This window comes from Vicugna pacos, chromosome 11, assembly GCF_048564905.1.
Source record: "Vicugna pacos chromosome 11, VicPac4, whole genome shotgun sequence".
Taxonomy (NCBI): domain Eukaryota; kingdom Metazoa; phylum Chordata; class Mammalia; order Artiodactyla; family Camelidae; genus Vicugna; species Vicugna pacos.
Window position 1 is genome coordinate 47,947,594 of NC_132997.1, and position 17,551 is coordinate 47,965,144.

A 17,551-nucleotide genomic window follows, 5' to 3' on the forward strand; every position below is an offset into this window, starting at 1 on the left:
CTAGTCCAGCCCTTATGGCCTCATTCCTGGACCAGCAGAGGCATCCACCTGGGTTCCCTGCTTCTGGCCTCAGCTCCTCCAATCCAGCCAGGGAAACTGCCTAGCACTGCAGTACAAAGACCTTTCTTTCTCTCACTGCTGCACTCAGAATTTGGCCCCCCATTGACAGTGCATCTTGCTCTGACCCCATCTTTACATAGTAATCTTCCCACCCAGCCTCTCCCATTCTCCAAGCCTTCCCAGCTCCATACCTTCGCTCCCATCATTCCCCTTCTTGACCAACCCCGTCTCCCACCCCACTTCCTCTCCCATCTCTGCCCTTAGGCGCCACCTGATGCACCAGGCTTCCAGGATGTACGTGGTCAGAAGCAATGTGCTCTCATGGTGTTTCATCTATAACATTTGTAAGCTCATAACACTTTTGAGTGTTTTTCTCCCTCTGTAAATTACAACCTCTCCCAAAGCAAGGACCAGGACTTGCTGCTCTTGGGTCCCCAGCACTGGAGATTCACTACACTCGAGGTTGGTTGGGTGTAGGGTAGGGCCAGCCTAGGAAGGGGATGGACTTAATCAGTGGGCTACTGGGAGCCATTCCTAAGTGGGGACTGACTTGAAGAGGTGATGAGGGGGAGAGTATAGCTCAGTGGTAGAGTGGGTGCTTAGCATGCACGATGTCCTGGGTTAAGTCCCCAGGACCTCCATTGAATAAGTAAATAAACCTAATTCCTACCCCCCTCCGAAAACAAACAAACAAACAAAATTGGAGAATCTAAAAAAAAAAAAATTCCCGGGGCGGGGGGGTTTATCAGGGACAGGAAGGTGAGAGAAGAGCCATGGTGTTCAGCATGGGTTTGAGTCAGCTAGCCTAGCCATGGGATGTGCAGTGTTACATGGTACCTGGTGGCCAACCATGCCAGGAGGTTCCAGTGAGAGGGAATATCACGAACTTGTCCCTGGCTAAATTAAATCCACATCCTTACTATCTGGCCTCATAGTTAAGTCATCAGTCTCATTAAACATCTACCGCACCCCCCTCTTAATCCAGATCAAGTTTAGCATCACAGCTCACTGTGCGTTTTGTTACTAGAGCAGGTTACATCATTTAGGATAACAATATCCTGCATTATTATCCAAAGGAGGTTATGCTTTGTTCAGTATGTTGTCCTTTCCTATGCCATGCTAACTGTTAAGTCCTGTACTTATCCACACCCTGCCCAGAGCTTCTCCCCTTCACCTCTCTAACTCCACCGTCATCTCTGCAGGGGCCAGGGAGGGAGAGGGGATGAGCCTGTGGGGCCCATGCAGGGACTTCAGGGAAAGGAGGACTTGTGCAGCGCCTTGTCCTGGCCACCCAGCTTCCTCTCTAGAGCAGGTGCCCTGTATTCACTTTGCACTGGGTGCTCAGGCCCCTTCTCATTCTAGGGGCTCCCACCTCTCCTGTGACTTCGGAGTTCCCAGCTGTGCCAAGGATGCGGCCACGGGCAAGGCCGCTCCTAGTGCAGCTTAACCCAGAGAAGGGTGAGTAGGATGGAGGCGGGGCTGGGGGGGTGTTGGTGACCTGCAATAGGTGATGAGAGCTCCCCTCTGGTGTTCACAGTGATGGGGGCACAGTCTGGGACCCCTCAGCCAGACAGGGAGTGTGGGCTGCCTGGGGCAACAGAGGAGGATCTTGTCCTCTCGCCCTGGGCGCCCTTGCAGCTTCCCTCACTGTTTGAGCTGCTCTGTAACAGGTGATGCTTGACCTCTGTCAGGCCTTCCCTGATGGGGAGAGGTTGCCAAGGAGCCGATCCCAAAGCTTAACTTTTTCTGTGTGCCCCAAGGCTGAGCACACATCAACATCATCTAAGGATGGGGTTTTTAAATACAAACACCCAGGCCCCAGTCTGGAGAATTTGATTTGGAAAGCATGGGTGGAGCTTGGACTTGTGTATTTTTTTTGTTAATCTCTAAGGTGACTCTACACAGTCAGGAGAGAGCTTCAGCTATAGAATAGACAAGACTGGTCACCTCTGGCCTAGGCCTTGAACAAAAGAGGTGGGGGGCATCTCTGGCCTTATGGCCTAGTCCCTCGAGAGGGAGGCCCCAGGAGCCCACAGAAAATCCTAACGACCACAAACCAGGACATCGCCCACGGCCTGGCCCCAGGGCTGCTCGAGCCAAGCCAGCTGAGGAGACAAGGACCGACAATACCACCAAATGGCTGTTCACCTCCCACACTGGGCCCGTCTCCCTGGCCAACGGCTGAGATTGGGCCTGGCTGTGGGGTGAGGGTGGCTCTGAGTCCCTACTGCTGGGCTTGCCACGGGAGGCTGAATGGGGCAGACCTGGCAAATTCCTTAACCCAGAAGGGAAGGGTGTGTGTGTGTTTGTGTTTGTGTGTGTGTGTGTGTGTGTCCACACGCTCTGCCTGCTGCTACTGCTGCCACTGCTGTGTCTGGCAGGAAAGCAGATGTTTAAACCTCTCATTGTAGCTTCATCACACCGAGGGATGGGGACTTGCCCAAGGATAGATAGAGGTGAGGGTGGAGAGAAGGGGGAGGATTGGAGAGGGAAGACTCTGAGATTTTATTCTGGCCATTTTGAACCAGACCAAATAGGGGGGCAGGAAGGGAGCCCCAATTCCCAGCTGAAGCTGAGCAGCATTCCCCAACCCCCACACAGGGCCTGACTCTAATGTCTTCTGATGGGACAAATTGGTGAGCACGACTATTAGCTGGGTGACATCAAAAGGCATTAATCTCTGGTTCCCGAGCAAGACCAGCACCACATTAGTGCCTCGCACCCAGTCATTATTAAGACTTTAGCCCAAGGGTATAATAAATGTTTTATGGCATGCAAACCAAGGTAATGGAATGCAAATCTCATAATATAGCCATACATTTATTTTCTAATGGAGCAAATGATGATGTATTTTATCTGAGAAGAGCTGCCGATAGGGTGTGCTTGGGAAATGTGAAGTTAGGGACCCAAAGGGTGAGTGGGTGGCCCTGCTAGGATGGGGGCTTGGGGTGAGTGAGGGTGGGAGCCACGTTGGGACTTCCCAGCAACGGTCAAGCTTTCGTGCTCACAAACCTAGACAAGCCCATCGCTCTTGCACGCGCACCCTCAAACACTCTCCATTTGGGGCATACATCGAACATTCTGAGGCTTAATTACGTTCCCTTTGCAGAATGTGCCCCCCTCCCTGGAGCCTCTACCCTCACCCGGAGCTGCATACCAATAAGCTGTTCAGATCATATTGGCTTTCCAAAAATATGGGCGCATTAAGGTGTGAGATATTAATGGGATTGAGGGGCGCGGGGCTATTTCTCCAGTGGAGCTAGGGCTTGGCATTGGTGCTGTTTTTATTAAGAAGCCAGCATTGTTCAGTTGCAGCTCTGGGGCTGGTGGGGAGGCCAGGCTGGCTATCTTTGGGCATCTGTGGCCTTAGGAAGGGCTTTGGGCAACCAAATCCCCAAGTGGCTGCTGTTTCAGAAAGAACTTTCTGATGAGTCCAGTTGACCAAAGAAAATAAGAGATCCCTTCTGCAGTCAGAGGGCCTCTTCATTCCTGAGAACCTCCTTAGTGCCCCTTCTTGTCCAGCCTGGGCCCAGGCACATGGTACCTACCTGGACAGGGGCTCCTGGGCCTAACACTGATGTCTAAGGACCTATTCTGCACCTAGATTCATGCAGACACCAAGAAGTTCAAGACCTGTTCCTGACTTCAAGCTATTGATGATCTAACTAGAGAAAAGGACACACATCAGAAAAGAAATGATCGGTCAGGATGTACATGGTTTAAGAGTCACCTGAGTGATATATCTGAGGGATCCAAGTTCCCTTGTAAGATTTCTCAGGGAAAAGAAAAGGCACCCCCACTGAAAAGAAAGGGAAGGGGAGTGAAAACCACTGTCTGAGAGGAATCCTGATGGAAATTTGATGTAGGTTACAGGTGGTGAAGATCTCTTAAAATGGAAAAGTGAAACAGATTATCAACAAGATCGTACTGTATAGCACAGGGAACTATATTCAATATCTTGTAATAACCTACAATGAAAAAGAAGCTGAAAGAGAATACACACACACACACACACACACACACATATACACACATATGACTGAATCACTATGCTATACACCAGAAACTAACATAACATTGTAAATCAAATATTCTTCAATTTTTTTAAAAATAGAAAAAGCAGGAGACTTGGCTCTTCCCCCAGGGAGCTCATAGTAGGTATTCAATTCACAGTGGCTTTTGAATGACTTGAAAACAACGATTGTTCTCAGAGGGCTGGGACTGGATCTAGAATTCGCACTTCAACGTTTGGCAGTACTTTTGGTCTTCTAATATGCCCTCTTGTTTAATAGAATAATATTAACACTAATAATAATTAATTGAGAAATTATATCGGGCCCTGTGCTAAGCACTTCATTATCTCATCGAATCTTAAAATGACGTGAAGAGGGAAGTACCTTTATGATTCCCACTGAGGAATAATAATGAGGAGGCAAGTCTCAGAGTGGGACTGGCCCAAATGAGTGAGAGCTGGGATTGTAACCAGATCTCTCTATCTCCAGAGCTCCTCCTATATTGTCAGCCCCTCCACATTGAGGGAACAGAGGTCAGAGTTGTTAGGAGCTGCGCTGAAGGACACACAGCAGTTGGTGTGATCAAGGGAGGGCCTGCAGCTTCAGGCCATGCTGTCTTCCTGCAGCACAGTGAGCAGCTCTGGGTTTTCCTGTGTGTGTTTTATCCTAGGAGGGGTCTCCCCAGGTCCACTGCCCAGCCCTCTGTCTACTTCCAATTAGTCTGTGCCCAGAAAGAATACTGTCTCATCCTAAGATAAGTCGAACCATGGATGAACACACACACACACACACACGCAAATAAAGACAACAGTGAATCTGGTGCCTACAATGATCTGAGCTCACCCTAATCTGAAGATTCTCCGTTGATTTACCTGGACCTGAGCCTCTTCTCAAACATGGACACTAGAGATTCATTGCCCTTTTGAAGGATACTGGGCTGGAATAAGTTTGCTCTCGGTTCTGCTTTGGCTTGGCCTAGTAAAGCCCCAGAACAGGGCCCAGAGAATGAGCCAAGCCCATCTTTGGGGGAAGAAAGACAGTAGCATTCAACTCTGAATTCTTCACACTGGGTTTTGAGACAGGTGTGAACGACCAGCAACCTGAACAGGGCCAGAACTAGGGTGCGGTGAGAGGAGCCTAGTGTGCAAATTTAAGGAAGCGCTCCCTTTCAGGGTGGCACTAGTGCAGGCCTTTTTAAAAAGTGCCTTTAAATTATGTGCTGTAGTCCCTCTGGTCAGAGCCTGACTGTGAAATGCTGATTCTATCACAAATGGGCCCGTGAAAAGGAGCCTATGTTTCCTTGGCCCCACCTGTAGAGTCGGGGGATGGACAGGGTGATTTCCAATTGATCCCAGTACCTAGAAAGCTTGGAACTCAGGGACTAGATAACAAACAGAAATTCTAAGGAAACTGAAATGTAAATGCAAATGTAAACAGAGGTAAACTTGCGCCATTCACTGGGGTTCAGGGGTTGTCGAGACTTACACAGGGCTGGATCCAGTTACCCAACATCCTCAACAATTCTTTCCTTTCTATCTCTCAGATCTGCTTTCCTCGAAATTCTTCCTGGGCACAGACTAGCTGAAGGTAGACAGAGGTTCAGTTGGACCTGGAATAGTACACACACACACATAAAAACTGAAGCTGTTCCTGTTGGTGCAGGAGACAGCATGGCCTGAAGCCGCAGGCCCTCCCTTGATCACACCAACTGCTGTGTGTCCTTCAGCACAGCTCCTAACAACTCTGACCTCTGTTCCCTCAGAGTGGAGGGGCTGACAATATAGGAGCTAAAGGTTCTCTGTAGGAGGGAGTGAAGGGATGGCTTCACTCTGAGGCTCAAGAAGCAGCTCCTGTGTGACAGCAAGATGGCGGCTAGTGGCTCCAGGCCTACTTCTAGCCAACCCTAATGGAAAAAAAGGGCTTCTTTCCAGCAGTTGCAGCAATAGCTTTCATAAACCCATCTCCAGTCCCGTGCCCAACACTGAACTAACCACTGTGGCCAGGGGGCTGACCTGCTCTGATGAGCCAGCTCCAGTCGTAGGCTGAGCCTTGAGGACCCTAGACATTCAACTCCATTCAAAACCACAGAGACTTAACCAAGGAGGTGAAAGACTTATACACGGAAAACTATAAAACACTGATTAAGGAAATTAAAGAAGACAAAAAAATGGAAAGATATCCCATGCTCCTGGATTGGAAGAATCAATATTGTCAAAATGGTCATACTGCCCAAGGCAATCTACAGATTTAATGCAATCCCTATCAAATTACCCAGGACATATTGCACAGAACTAGAATAAATCATAATAAAATTTATATGGAACCATCAAAGACCTAGAATTGCCAAAGCATTACTGAAGAAAAAGAAAGAGGCTGGAAGAATAACTCTCCCAGACTTCAGACAATACTACAGAGCTATAGTCATCAAGACAGCATGGTATTGGTACAAAAACAGACATGTGGACCAATGGAGCAGAATAGAGAGCCCAGAAATGAACCCACAAACTTTTGGTCAACTAATCTTCGACAAAGGAGGCAAGAATATACAATGGAATAAAGACAGTCTCTTCAGCAAATGGTGTTGGGAAAACTGGACAGCAGCATGTAAAACAATGAAGCTAGAACATTTCCTTACACCATACACAAAAATCAACTCAAGATGGATCAAAGACTTAAACATAAGACAAGATACAATAAACCTCCTAGAAGAAAATATAGGCAAAACGTTATCTGACATACGTCTCAAAAATGCTCTCCTAGGGCAGTCTACCCAAGCAATAGAAATAAAAGCAAGAATAAACAAATGGGACCTAATGAAACTTACAAGCTTCTGCACAGCAAAGGAAACCACAAGTAAAACAAAATGACAGCCTACGGAATGAGAGAAAATTTCTGCAAAGGAAACCAACAAAGGCTTGATCTCTAGAATATATAAGCAGCTCATATGACTTAATAAGAAAAAAACAAACTCAACCCAAAAATGGACAGAAGATCTAAACAAGAAATTCTCCAAGGAAGAAATACAAATGGTCAATAGGCACATGAAAAAATGCTCCATATCACTAATTATCAGAGAAATGCAAATCAAAACCATGATGAGGTATCACCTCACACCAGTCAGAAAGGCCATCATTCAAAAGTCCACAAATGACAAATGCTGGAGAGGCTATGGAGAAAAAGGAACCCTCCTATACTGCTGGTGGGAATGCAGTTTGGTGCAGCCACTGTGGAAAACAGTATGGAGATTCCTCAAAAGACTAGGAGTAGACTTACCATATGACCCAGGAATCCCACTCCTGGGCATATATCCAGAAGGAACCCTACTTCAGAATGACACCTGCACCCCAATGTTCATAGCAGCACTATTTACAATAGCCAAGACATGGAAACAGCCTAACTGTCCATCAACAGATGACTGGATAAAGAAGATGTGGTATATTTATACAATGGAATACTATTCAGCCACAAAAACTGACAACATAACGCCATTTGCAGCAACGTGGATGTTCCTGGAAAATGTCATTCTAAGTGAAGTAAGCCAGAAAGAAAAATACCATATGAGATCACTCATATGCGGAATCTAAAAAAAAAAACAACACAACAACATAAATACAAGGCAGAAACAGACTCATAGACACAGAATACAAACTCGTGGTTGCCAGGGGGATGGGGGGGGGTGGGAAGGGACAGACTGGGATTTCAGAATGTAGAACAGATAAACAAGACTATACTGTGTAGCACAGGGAAATATATACAGGATCTTCTGGTGGCTCACAGCGAAAGAGAATGTGACAATGAATGTATGTATGTTCATATATAACTGAAAAATTCTGCTCTACACTGGAATTTGACACAACATTGTAGAATGACTATAACCCAATAAAAAAAATTAAAAAAAAACACAGAGACTTACTTAGTGGAAGAGATATGGGTTCCCCAAAGGAGAATCTGGGTGCTCTCGGAGGAGGGATGGATGCTAGGCAGATAAACTCAAGAGCAGTCAACTCAAGAGTTGGAGATGCTTCTAAAACTCTGGCTGCACCCAGGCTTTCTCTGGGGGCCCAGAGCACCTGCTGCCTAAACCTGTATAATTTGTGAGCATCCTCTGGAAGCTTTCTTCAGGCATAAAATGCTTCTTGCTCATCTTTGGCCACTTAACCCCCTCCCTTAAGGGACTGGTCAATGACTTGTGCATTATAGCCACTCAGTAAGAACTTGCTGACGTTATGAAAGAATGAATGAGGAACTGTGCTGGGGCCGGGCCCCAAACTTTTATTAACTGTGAGGTTAAAAGCTATCGAGGGTCAGGGGCACCACAAAGGGGCAGAGGGAGTGAGTCAATTAACACCTGCCTTTTTATTTCCAAATCGAATTGTTGCATGAGGTTTGGGATGATGTAACCACTCGGCAGCGTCAGGGTAGGATTTATGAGCTATGGTTTGTGGAGCGATGGTCTGAGCAGGCAGCTGGTGAAAGGCACTTACCCTGACTGCCCTCTCTTGGAAGTTTCCCTAAAATAACGGCTGTAAGGCCTGAAGCTACCTTGGCAGTTATAAACCCAACCCCCTGTGCCCAGGGTAGGTCTGAGTTGAGTTACTTTTTCCTAGGCTGGTTTAGAAGGGTGTCCAGCTCAGGAACAGCTTCACACTAGGAGAGGAAAGGAGTGGGAATGTTGGGGAGCAGTGGAGAGAGGGGTAGGCAGGATAGGAAAGTGACTTGGCCTTGAGTCCCAGAAGTGTGGACACGACCCTATGGAAGCCTTCTTAGGTTGGTTTGCCTTTGAGTAGGGAATGGTATTGGCCAACCAGAGAGTCCACTTGTTAACGTCCATTCACCATCTCCTGCCTGAGATGAGCTGGATTAGCCTCTGCTGGAAGTTTCTAGGAATGAGGCTGGTGTGGCCAGACTCACTGACCACTCCACAGCCGGCTGTGGGGCTTGGGACAGAGGGAAGAAGGCAGGTTTCCCCTCCACCCCTTCCCACCAGTGCCTGGGTCCAAATGATGGATTTTAGGCTGGGTCATTAAACGCTGATTAAAGTACTGGAGAAAAGAACAGGAAAGAAAAAAAACAACATCAAGTGTTGTACATACATACACACTCCCACCCCAGGCCCCCCTTCCCTTTTCTCAAGCTGCCTGGAAGTTCGTTCCAATCCTCCATTGGAAATGCTATAAAAGGCCAGGTTAATTAAGTCCTATATATTACCAGTGCAAACACTTCCAACTTTATTCCGGCGGCTCAGTGAGTGAGGAGGAGGCCAGGCAAGGTCCAGGCAGCTCAGGGTAATAAAACAGAAGACTCAATTACCTTGTACATTTGCAGTTTTTATAAAATCATTTAAAGTTCTCCCAATGAAAATCACAGTGAGAGGGATTGGAATCTCAAAATCCAGCAGAAGCTTAGGGAACCAGGGATTTTAGAATAGTCATGGGCAAGCCATCATGTCCACCCCTCTACTTCTCGGCAAGGAGGCCCCCTCTAAGGGGCAACTCAAGTAAATGATGGAAGAAGGAGAAAGGGAAGAGGGCTCCCCAGCCACGCACTGGTCACTCACTGGGTCTGGAGTCCTGTACTGGTGCTTTACATAACACACTCAGGTAGGTATTATCCCCATTTACAGATGAGCAAACTGAGGCATCAGAACGAGTCTTTGGTACCCAACCAAGAGAGACCCAACACCCAGCCTGCTGTACTCTGATTCCTGCCCCTCCCTTAAGCTACCAGGCCTACTACCTGCATGGCACAGCAGCCCAGCATTAAGAGAACAGACTCTGGAGTCCACGGTCTAGATTCAAAACCCAGTTCTACCATTTCCTAGCTGTGTATCCTTAGGAAAATTACTTAACTTCTCTGAACCTTAGTAAGTTAGTTTCCTCATCTGTGAAAACAATTTTAGTACCTTCTTCAGAGTACTGTTAAGAGGATTAAATGGGACAGTGTAAAAAATGCTCAGCCCAGAGTCTGGAGTATGACACATTTTGGTTATTACTCTGATTATTATAGTGGCTATACCTCAACTTGTCATGACCCAACCATCACATTTTCCAGGGTGACAGCTAGTGAACCGGTAATACTAGCCATACTCAGTGCTAAAGAAAAGGGTTAGAGGAACTGTACCAGCTTCATCCTCTACACACCAGGGACCTAATTCACAAATGGAGTCTCTCACTTCTGAATCTCACCCAAGGGCAGGAGCCTCCTTCCTACTGAGGAACCACTTACCACATGGAGGCCACAAAAATAAGAGCTACATATAAGCAAAAAAACAACTTCTTGTTATTTTCTTCAATAAATAGAAACTGTTTAATATGTCTTCTTGTTCAGAAATGGAAGTATAAAACCTCAGTTCAGCAGCAGCCCCCAGAGGGAGAAATTATCCTCTGGCTGTAGCCACAGTGACCCAGAACAATGTTTCCCAGAAGGATGGAGAGAATTAAGCCCAGAGTTCCCTCATCTGGATCAAACCTCTCAGGACCTCAGGAGAAGTACTTGGGGTGGGGCTGAAAGGCTGTGCAGGTAGGGGCCAGTCAGGGCAGCAGCCCCTGGCACATGGTGAACACTGTGCTGGGTGAATGAATCATGTTGGAAATCACGGGCACCTCTCAGGTCCTCCTGGTTGGAGAGCTTCCTCTAAGCCGGGCCCAGGAGGCACAGTGTATTTTCCGAAAATGACCACAGTAATATTTCCAGTCCCATCTGCTCTTCTAGAGCCCTGACCTCTCCCCTCAAGAAGTGAAGTCCATTTCTCCTCCCCTTGAAATCAAGCAGGGCTTTGTGGCAACTTAACAAATAAATTGTTGCAGACATGATGCTGCAAAACTAACAAAGCTAGTCATAAAAGGCACTATGCTTTCACCTGGCTCCCTCTCATGAGAATCTAGCTACCATACTGTGGGGAAGCCACAGCTGCCTTGGGAGCTCACACGTAGAGTCCCAGCAAAGGTTGCAGCCAACAGCCAGCACCAGCCATCGGACATAAGAGGGAATGTTCCCAGCCCTGAACCTGCAACCTTTGAATCTCCCAGTTGAGGCTCATACATCATGGAGCAGAGTCCAAGCATCCTTGCTGTACCTGATCTGAACTCCTGAGCCACAGCGTCTATAAGCATAATAAGTAATTGCTTCACACCCCTAAGTTTGGGGTAATTTTTAACCGAGCAATAGATAACCAGAATAGCCAACCATGCCTTTCAGTGCTGGGTTCAGTCCTAGGGGCTGCTTTGTAAGAGGGTCATTGACCCTCTGAAGAAAGTCTCAAGCACTGGAATCAGGGTGGGAGGGACCTGGAACACCGACCTAGATGCTGAGAGCTGGGGATGGGGGCTGGTATGTGGGGTGGGGAGAGGACTCAGTTATGACCTGCCTTTCCCTGAGGAAGGGGCGGCCTGGTTCTGACAGCACTGTGATCCAGTGGGCCAGGAACAGCCTTTGGAGTCAGGTGGCCTTGCACTGACCCTGCGACTTGGACAAGTCAGTCCACTTCTCTGAACCTCAGATGAAGATAAAGTTGTCTTGCAGGATGCTTGTGTAGATTAAATAATATCAACAGAGGCAACCTGTCTGGCACATAGACCCTTAATACATATTCTCATAAAAGGCCCTCTGGTTGCCCACTCAAACCTGCAAATAAGTAGGAGGTGCTTATGAAAAAAGATGCTGCAGGACATTTCTTCTGGGTTGAGGGTAGGAGGGAGGATTAAAACATAGTTCTCCTCTTTCCAGGTCTTAATGTATAGAAAACAGGCATAAGGAGGTGATTGCGGATTGAAGTCCTAGCTTTATTAATAGAAGCAAATGCCTGGTAACTGTCACAGGAAGGGGTGCTGTTGGAGCCTAGAGTTTTCTCTGTGAGGACATCTGTAGTTAAGGATTCAGATGCTTCCATAGTTATAGGATGATTTAGGCCTTCTATCCTTTTGTCAGTTTGGGTCATTTGTGTTTTTCTAGGACTTTGTCCATTTTATCTACATTTTTTAACATATTGGTTTAAAGTTGTTCAACAGCCCATTCAATCAATCACGAAGTTTTCCCATCAAACCCTCAGAATCGTGCTGCAGGGTTACTGTGTGTATTCCTGTCCAGTGTAACAACCTGTAAGGAGCCTGAGCCACGCTTTCCTGGCCCCACCCCTGGGCAGAGCGGTGAAGGCCCACTCAGCATGAGCAACTACTGCCTGTGACTTACCCAGAAAGTTCAAGGGAGAGCCACCTTCCCTCCCAGGCTGGGCTCCTCAAGGCAGCTCAAGTGTGCCCCTGATGATGAGGGTGTGCCATTGACCGAGCCATCTCCCCACTTCAACGCCCACCTGTGTGTAACTCCTTCAGCTTCCTCTCTCCTCACCCACTTCCCTAGCAGAGCAGGCTTTGTGACCTCACTCCGGTAGTAGTCATGCACGTCCCACCCTCATCCTTACTGCTAATTCATCTCCCCACTGAGGATAAGCAGCATCTAGCAGGCTGAGATAAGGGCCAGTACCTGGGGATAAAAGAAGAGCCTATGGGGCAGTGGCCGGTTATCCGTTTATCCCAGAGCCACCTCATGTGTGCAGATGCTAAAGTGAGAAATGGATGAAATGCAACCTCAGCAGTGGCTTCAGGGAGGTACCCCTTGGGATGTACCTTGCTGTTGACCTTTCCCAGTGGAGCCCCCTTCCTTCTTATATTTATTTATTTATTTTTATTTCGGGGGAGGTAATCAGGTTTGTTTGTTTGTTTGTTTGTTTTTAATGGAGGTGTTGGGGACTGAACCCAGGACCTCGTGCATGCTGAGCAGGCTCTACCACTGAGCAATACCCTCCCTCTTCTCCTTTCTTGACAGTTTCACAGAAACCATAAAGGATGGGATTGGCAGGTGGTGCTCCTGAGCCCTTGCCTCCTGGGGAGTCCCCTGCAGGCAGCCCACCCTCCATCGGTCTCCACTCTTGGGTCCTTCCTGCTACCCTGCAGTCCACTCCACAGAAAAGCAGTCATCCTCGAGCTCTGCCTCCCTCCAATGGAGGCTGCCCTGAGGGCACTGGCGGCCTTGTCCTCCACCTGGCCAACCAGCTGAAGAGAGCAGAGGACACAAGCAGCTGCCAGGAGTCTTGGAGTCAAAGGCCCTACAGACTCAGGAACTGGCTCCTCAGGCAGCACTGGCAACTGATGCTTTGAGGGTTGAGTTGGTGCCCAGCTGGGTACTGAAGGGGTAAAAGGAACTTGGTGGAAGAGAGCAGAATGGGAGCACAAGGCACTGCTGGAGAAAAGCTAGCCTTGTGCGTGGATAATTAGAACTGAACATCAGTAAACAATGCCTTTTCCCCTCATTAAGGATAAATCTGTGTGTATAATGTGCCTATTTTCTCTTTCATTAACTTATAAATGGCCACTACTTTAAAGCCACTTAACCAGCAGTTCTGACTTGCCTGCCAGCTCCGTGTCTGATGTGTCTCCTCTCCTACCCAGACAGAGGTGCCCACCTCAGCACCCAGCTCCCCTGGGGAGAGAAGTTAGGGGGGGTGCTCCTCTGAGATGCCACAGATGGAGCCGCAGTGGCTTTCCAAAGGGAGTGGAGAGAGGGTGGGAGGGCAGGCCCCAGTCCCAGGCTACCCCTCGCCATCCCCTCCTCTGATGACTCACTCTCATTCTCTGGATTGCTTTGTTGGCCCCTTGAGAACCCGACTCTTGGGAGCCCCTGAGAACGTGATCAATCTTCACATGTCCCTCAGGATGCCCAGGAACAAGCTGGGACAAAAGATCCCAAAGATAAGATATCAGTTCTACCTCCATGAAACTCACAGTCCAGTAGAGAGAGCAGCACGCATGTACATGTAAGGAAAGGCTGCTGTAAGAAAGGTTCGTGCAAAATGGAAACCTTCAATGACGGTCAGGAAGGCTCCCCAGATGTATGTCTCCTCCATCAGTCTGAAAACTGCCCTGAGAATCGATCACGTCTCCCTTATCAGGCTAGGCGCTTCAGGGAGTACTGACCACATCCCTCCCGTCAAACTAGGAAGTCCCCTGGAGGCAGAGGAGGTCTCTTCCATCAAACAGGAGTTGCCAGAATTAGGAACAAATACCCCATCAGACTGAAAAACCCCACAAGCCAAGTATCTATCCGAGGGGCAGGGCCTTGTTTCTCTGTCTTTCTCTGGATAGCCTCCCAGGACCCTGAATAAAGAGAGCCTCCTTGCATTGTTCCCTCCCTCTTGGACACCCAAGTGTGCCCCAAATCTATGCCAGGACCTGAAAGGGGCACAGATGGTACCAAAGCAGGAGATGATACAATCTCCATCCTCAGGAGCACCTTCAGACCTTTCAATTTCACAGTGACACTAATCCACACAAAGTCATGGTGGACAAGGGAAAGGGGACTGAAACGACCACTTACAGAAATGACCACCACCTCTTGGTGGTGACCCAGGCATGTACGTGACCTGTTCCGTTATTCCACCTAAGCACTCCGAAGCCCAGGAAGTGGATAATATTGCCCCATTCCACAAATAAAGACCTGGAGACCCACAGAGCGAAAGCGATACACTCCAGGCCACACAGCCGGTCAGTGGTGGAACAGGGACTTGAACAGTCTGTCTGGCTCTTTCCACCATAGCCAGCGTCACCCCAGGTGAGTGAAAGAGCCTTGTGAACAGTAGAGGCAAGTGGAGAAGAGGATGAGCAGTGAGGCAGGAGTCAGGCCTGGGGACGGGAGTTCTGCTGGACATCAACTGCAGGAATGGTCTGGAGAGGCCAAGGGCATTCTGAGTCTCTGATGGTGAAGCTGGGGAGAGTCGTATCTCTGAATCCCCACACCTACCCTGAACAGGGAAACTGGAGGATCCTCAGGCCTGGTGTGGGACCTTGCTTATAAATCCAGGCACTCCTCAAAAATCTCATTCTCTGAGAATTTTTTAACTTTAGACTGACTTCTGATGAAGGCTAGATTGTTCCACTGTTGGGACAGTATCACTGTCATCGTGATCATTTGCATGGTTAGTCATTCGAAAGCATTGGAAACATGCATCAATTTGCCAGGCCTGGAGCACATACTGTCTGCTGCTAAGGTTTCCACCACAGATGCAAGAAAAAAGTATCCTTGGACTTTCTGTCTGACTGTGAAAGCCTAGATTGAATGCGGGAATACAGGGAGGGAAAAAAAGAATTGGAAAGAACCCGAATATCCATCCACAAAAGAATGGGAAAAAACTCACATGTGGAATGCTCTACAGCAGTTAAAAGGAATGAAGGAGACCCACGTGGGCTGGACATGGCTATATCTCCAAGACAGAGAATGTGGAGTGAAAAAAGACAACCTGCATGCTGATATACTTAGTGTGATATCGATTACATAAAAAGAGAAACTCTCAGACAGGTGCTTTCAATGGCTACATATTGTACTAAAAGGGTCTGTAAAATATGCATCAAACTGGTTACAGTGGTTACCCAGGATTGGGGGTGGCCGTAAGCAGGATGGGAGGTGATCAAAGGGGACTTTGTCCTGGGCAGGGTGACCACTTGTCCAGGTTTGCACAGAATGGCCTCTGTTTTATCTGTTGCTGATGTAACTAATAACAGTACTGTCTTTCACTCTCACAGGTGCTCAGTTTGGGTAATAAGTTATTTAATTACTCTACTTATCTGTAGGGTTTAATTTTTTACACAAAAGAATGTATTAAGTGATCACTTGTGTCATTTCTAAGGTGCAGCAGGTAAAGGTAAAGTCCTCCTCTCCTTCTCCAGGCCCCCAGCTCCACTCCTGAGAGGTAACTATTGTTAACAGTTCTAACATTCTTCCCGAAACTGTAATTCTATATATGATTCATAATCTTAAAATACAGAGAAAGAGACATACAGAATTATGCACACACCGTTCTGAAATGTGCTTTTTTCACTTAATCTTCCCTATCAGGATATTAGGAAAACCTGACTAACATAGAAATCCTCAGGTCCCATCAACAGAGATGCAGGTTTGGGGGTTGGCAGTGGGGCCCATGGAAATGTATTTCTGACAAGCTTTCTGGGTGATTTTGATGCCAGTGGTCCATGGACTGCATGGTAATCTTTGTCTATAAAACAATCATTCATTCATTTATTCAATAAACAATTTTGGACCCTTGCTCTGGGTTTGGCCCTGGCTAAGCTTGGAATTCATCAGAGAATATAATGCAGTCCCAGCCCTACAAAGCACAGCCTCAGGTCTCCTTCCAGTGGGATGAGTCATCACCAACAGTAGGCTGAACTGGCTGTGAGGATGCACATTGGAACATTAGGAAATAATCTGACAAATCCAAACTCAGAGATATTCTAGAAAACCTGCCTGTACTCTCAAAAAAAGGTCAATTATCAAGACAAAAGAAAATAAAAAAGAGGAGCCATTCTAGATTAAAGAAGATGAAAGAGAAATACAACTAAATGCAAATGGTTTGGATTATAGATTTATATATATTATAGAATTATACATATAATTATATACATGTAATCATATAATATTGGGTAATTGGAAGATATGAATATCAACTGTACATTATATAATGATATTGTAGCCATGTTAAATTTCTTTATTGTGACAATTGCACTATATAAATGCTCTTGTTCTTAGGATGTGTGCTGAGATATTTAGGGATGAAGTGTCGCAATGACAGCAAATAACTCTCAAGTGGCTCAGAAAATTGTGTCTATGGGGATGGGGGAGAAAAAAGAGAGACAGAAAGCGAGACAGACAGACAGAGAATATGTAGCAAAATGTTAACAATTGGTATATCTCAGTGAGTAGATGGGTGCTCCTATTCTATTATTCCAATTTAGTTTGTAAATTAAAATGTTTTCAAAACAAAAAATTTGGAAAATTGAAATCTAATGGTTAAAAAAAATAATATTCAGGAGAGTGGTTGACGCGGGGAGGAGAGAGTAACTGGGAGCAACTCACGGCTGGGAGTTTCCTGACTTGTGGGCATGGCCTGCTTCTCAAACTGAGGGTGTTCAGTTTTGGAGGATTCATTGAGCTGAGCACTTTCAGTGAGCTGGGCTTGTCACAGCATCCTATCCTCTGATCTGGGTCTGTAAGTGTAAGATGAGCCCAGGCTGGAGCGGAGGCTGAGGCTGGGCCGTCCTTCCCTGACAGCGTGTCTCATCCGAGAGGAGGGGCAGCAGGACCTGCGTCTGACGACAGCCTGCCCCTCAGCCTGACCCCGTGGGGAGGAGACAGGCTGCTTCCGGAGGTGCCCCAGCCTGCCCCTCCAAGCCAAGCCGGCTGACTTCTGCTGCCAGCAGTAGAAGGCTGGCCTTGACTCCACACTTCTCAGGCCCCGGCCTTCTCCTCTCTTGTCATCCCTGTGGGCCCAGATGGATGTGGGCTTAATGAGGCATCTCATCTTATATGAGAAGTAAGTCCAGGGGTCACATTTTCCTCTCCTTGCATTGTTTCCCCATGTGCTTGATCTGGTCTGCTTCACTAGCTGGAGACACAAACAAACTCATGTCTGTGTTTTGCAGATTAACTGCTGG

At 47.4% G+C, this 17,551-nt stretch overlaps 1 long non-coding RNA gene and 1 other non-coding gene across 4 annotated transcripts in view; one reads left to right on the plus strand and one right to left on the minus strand.

Annotated features, from left to right (window-relative positions):
- Positions 1–17,551, minus strand: part of LOC107034297 (uncharacterized) — a 127,318-nt gene that overhangs the window by 37,844 nt on the left and 71,923 nt on the right. The window lies entirely within an intron of this gene.
- LOC116282394 (small nucleolar RNA SNORA31) lies at positions 15,066–15,195 on the plus strand. Its single transcript, XR_004191909.2, has one exon. It is a non-coding gene; the product is annotated as a small nucleolar RNA SNORA31 (small nucleolar RNA).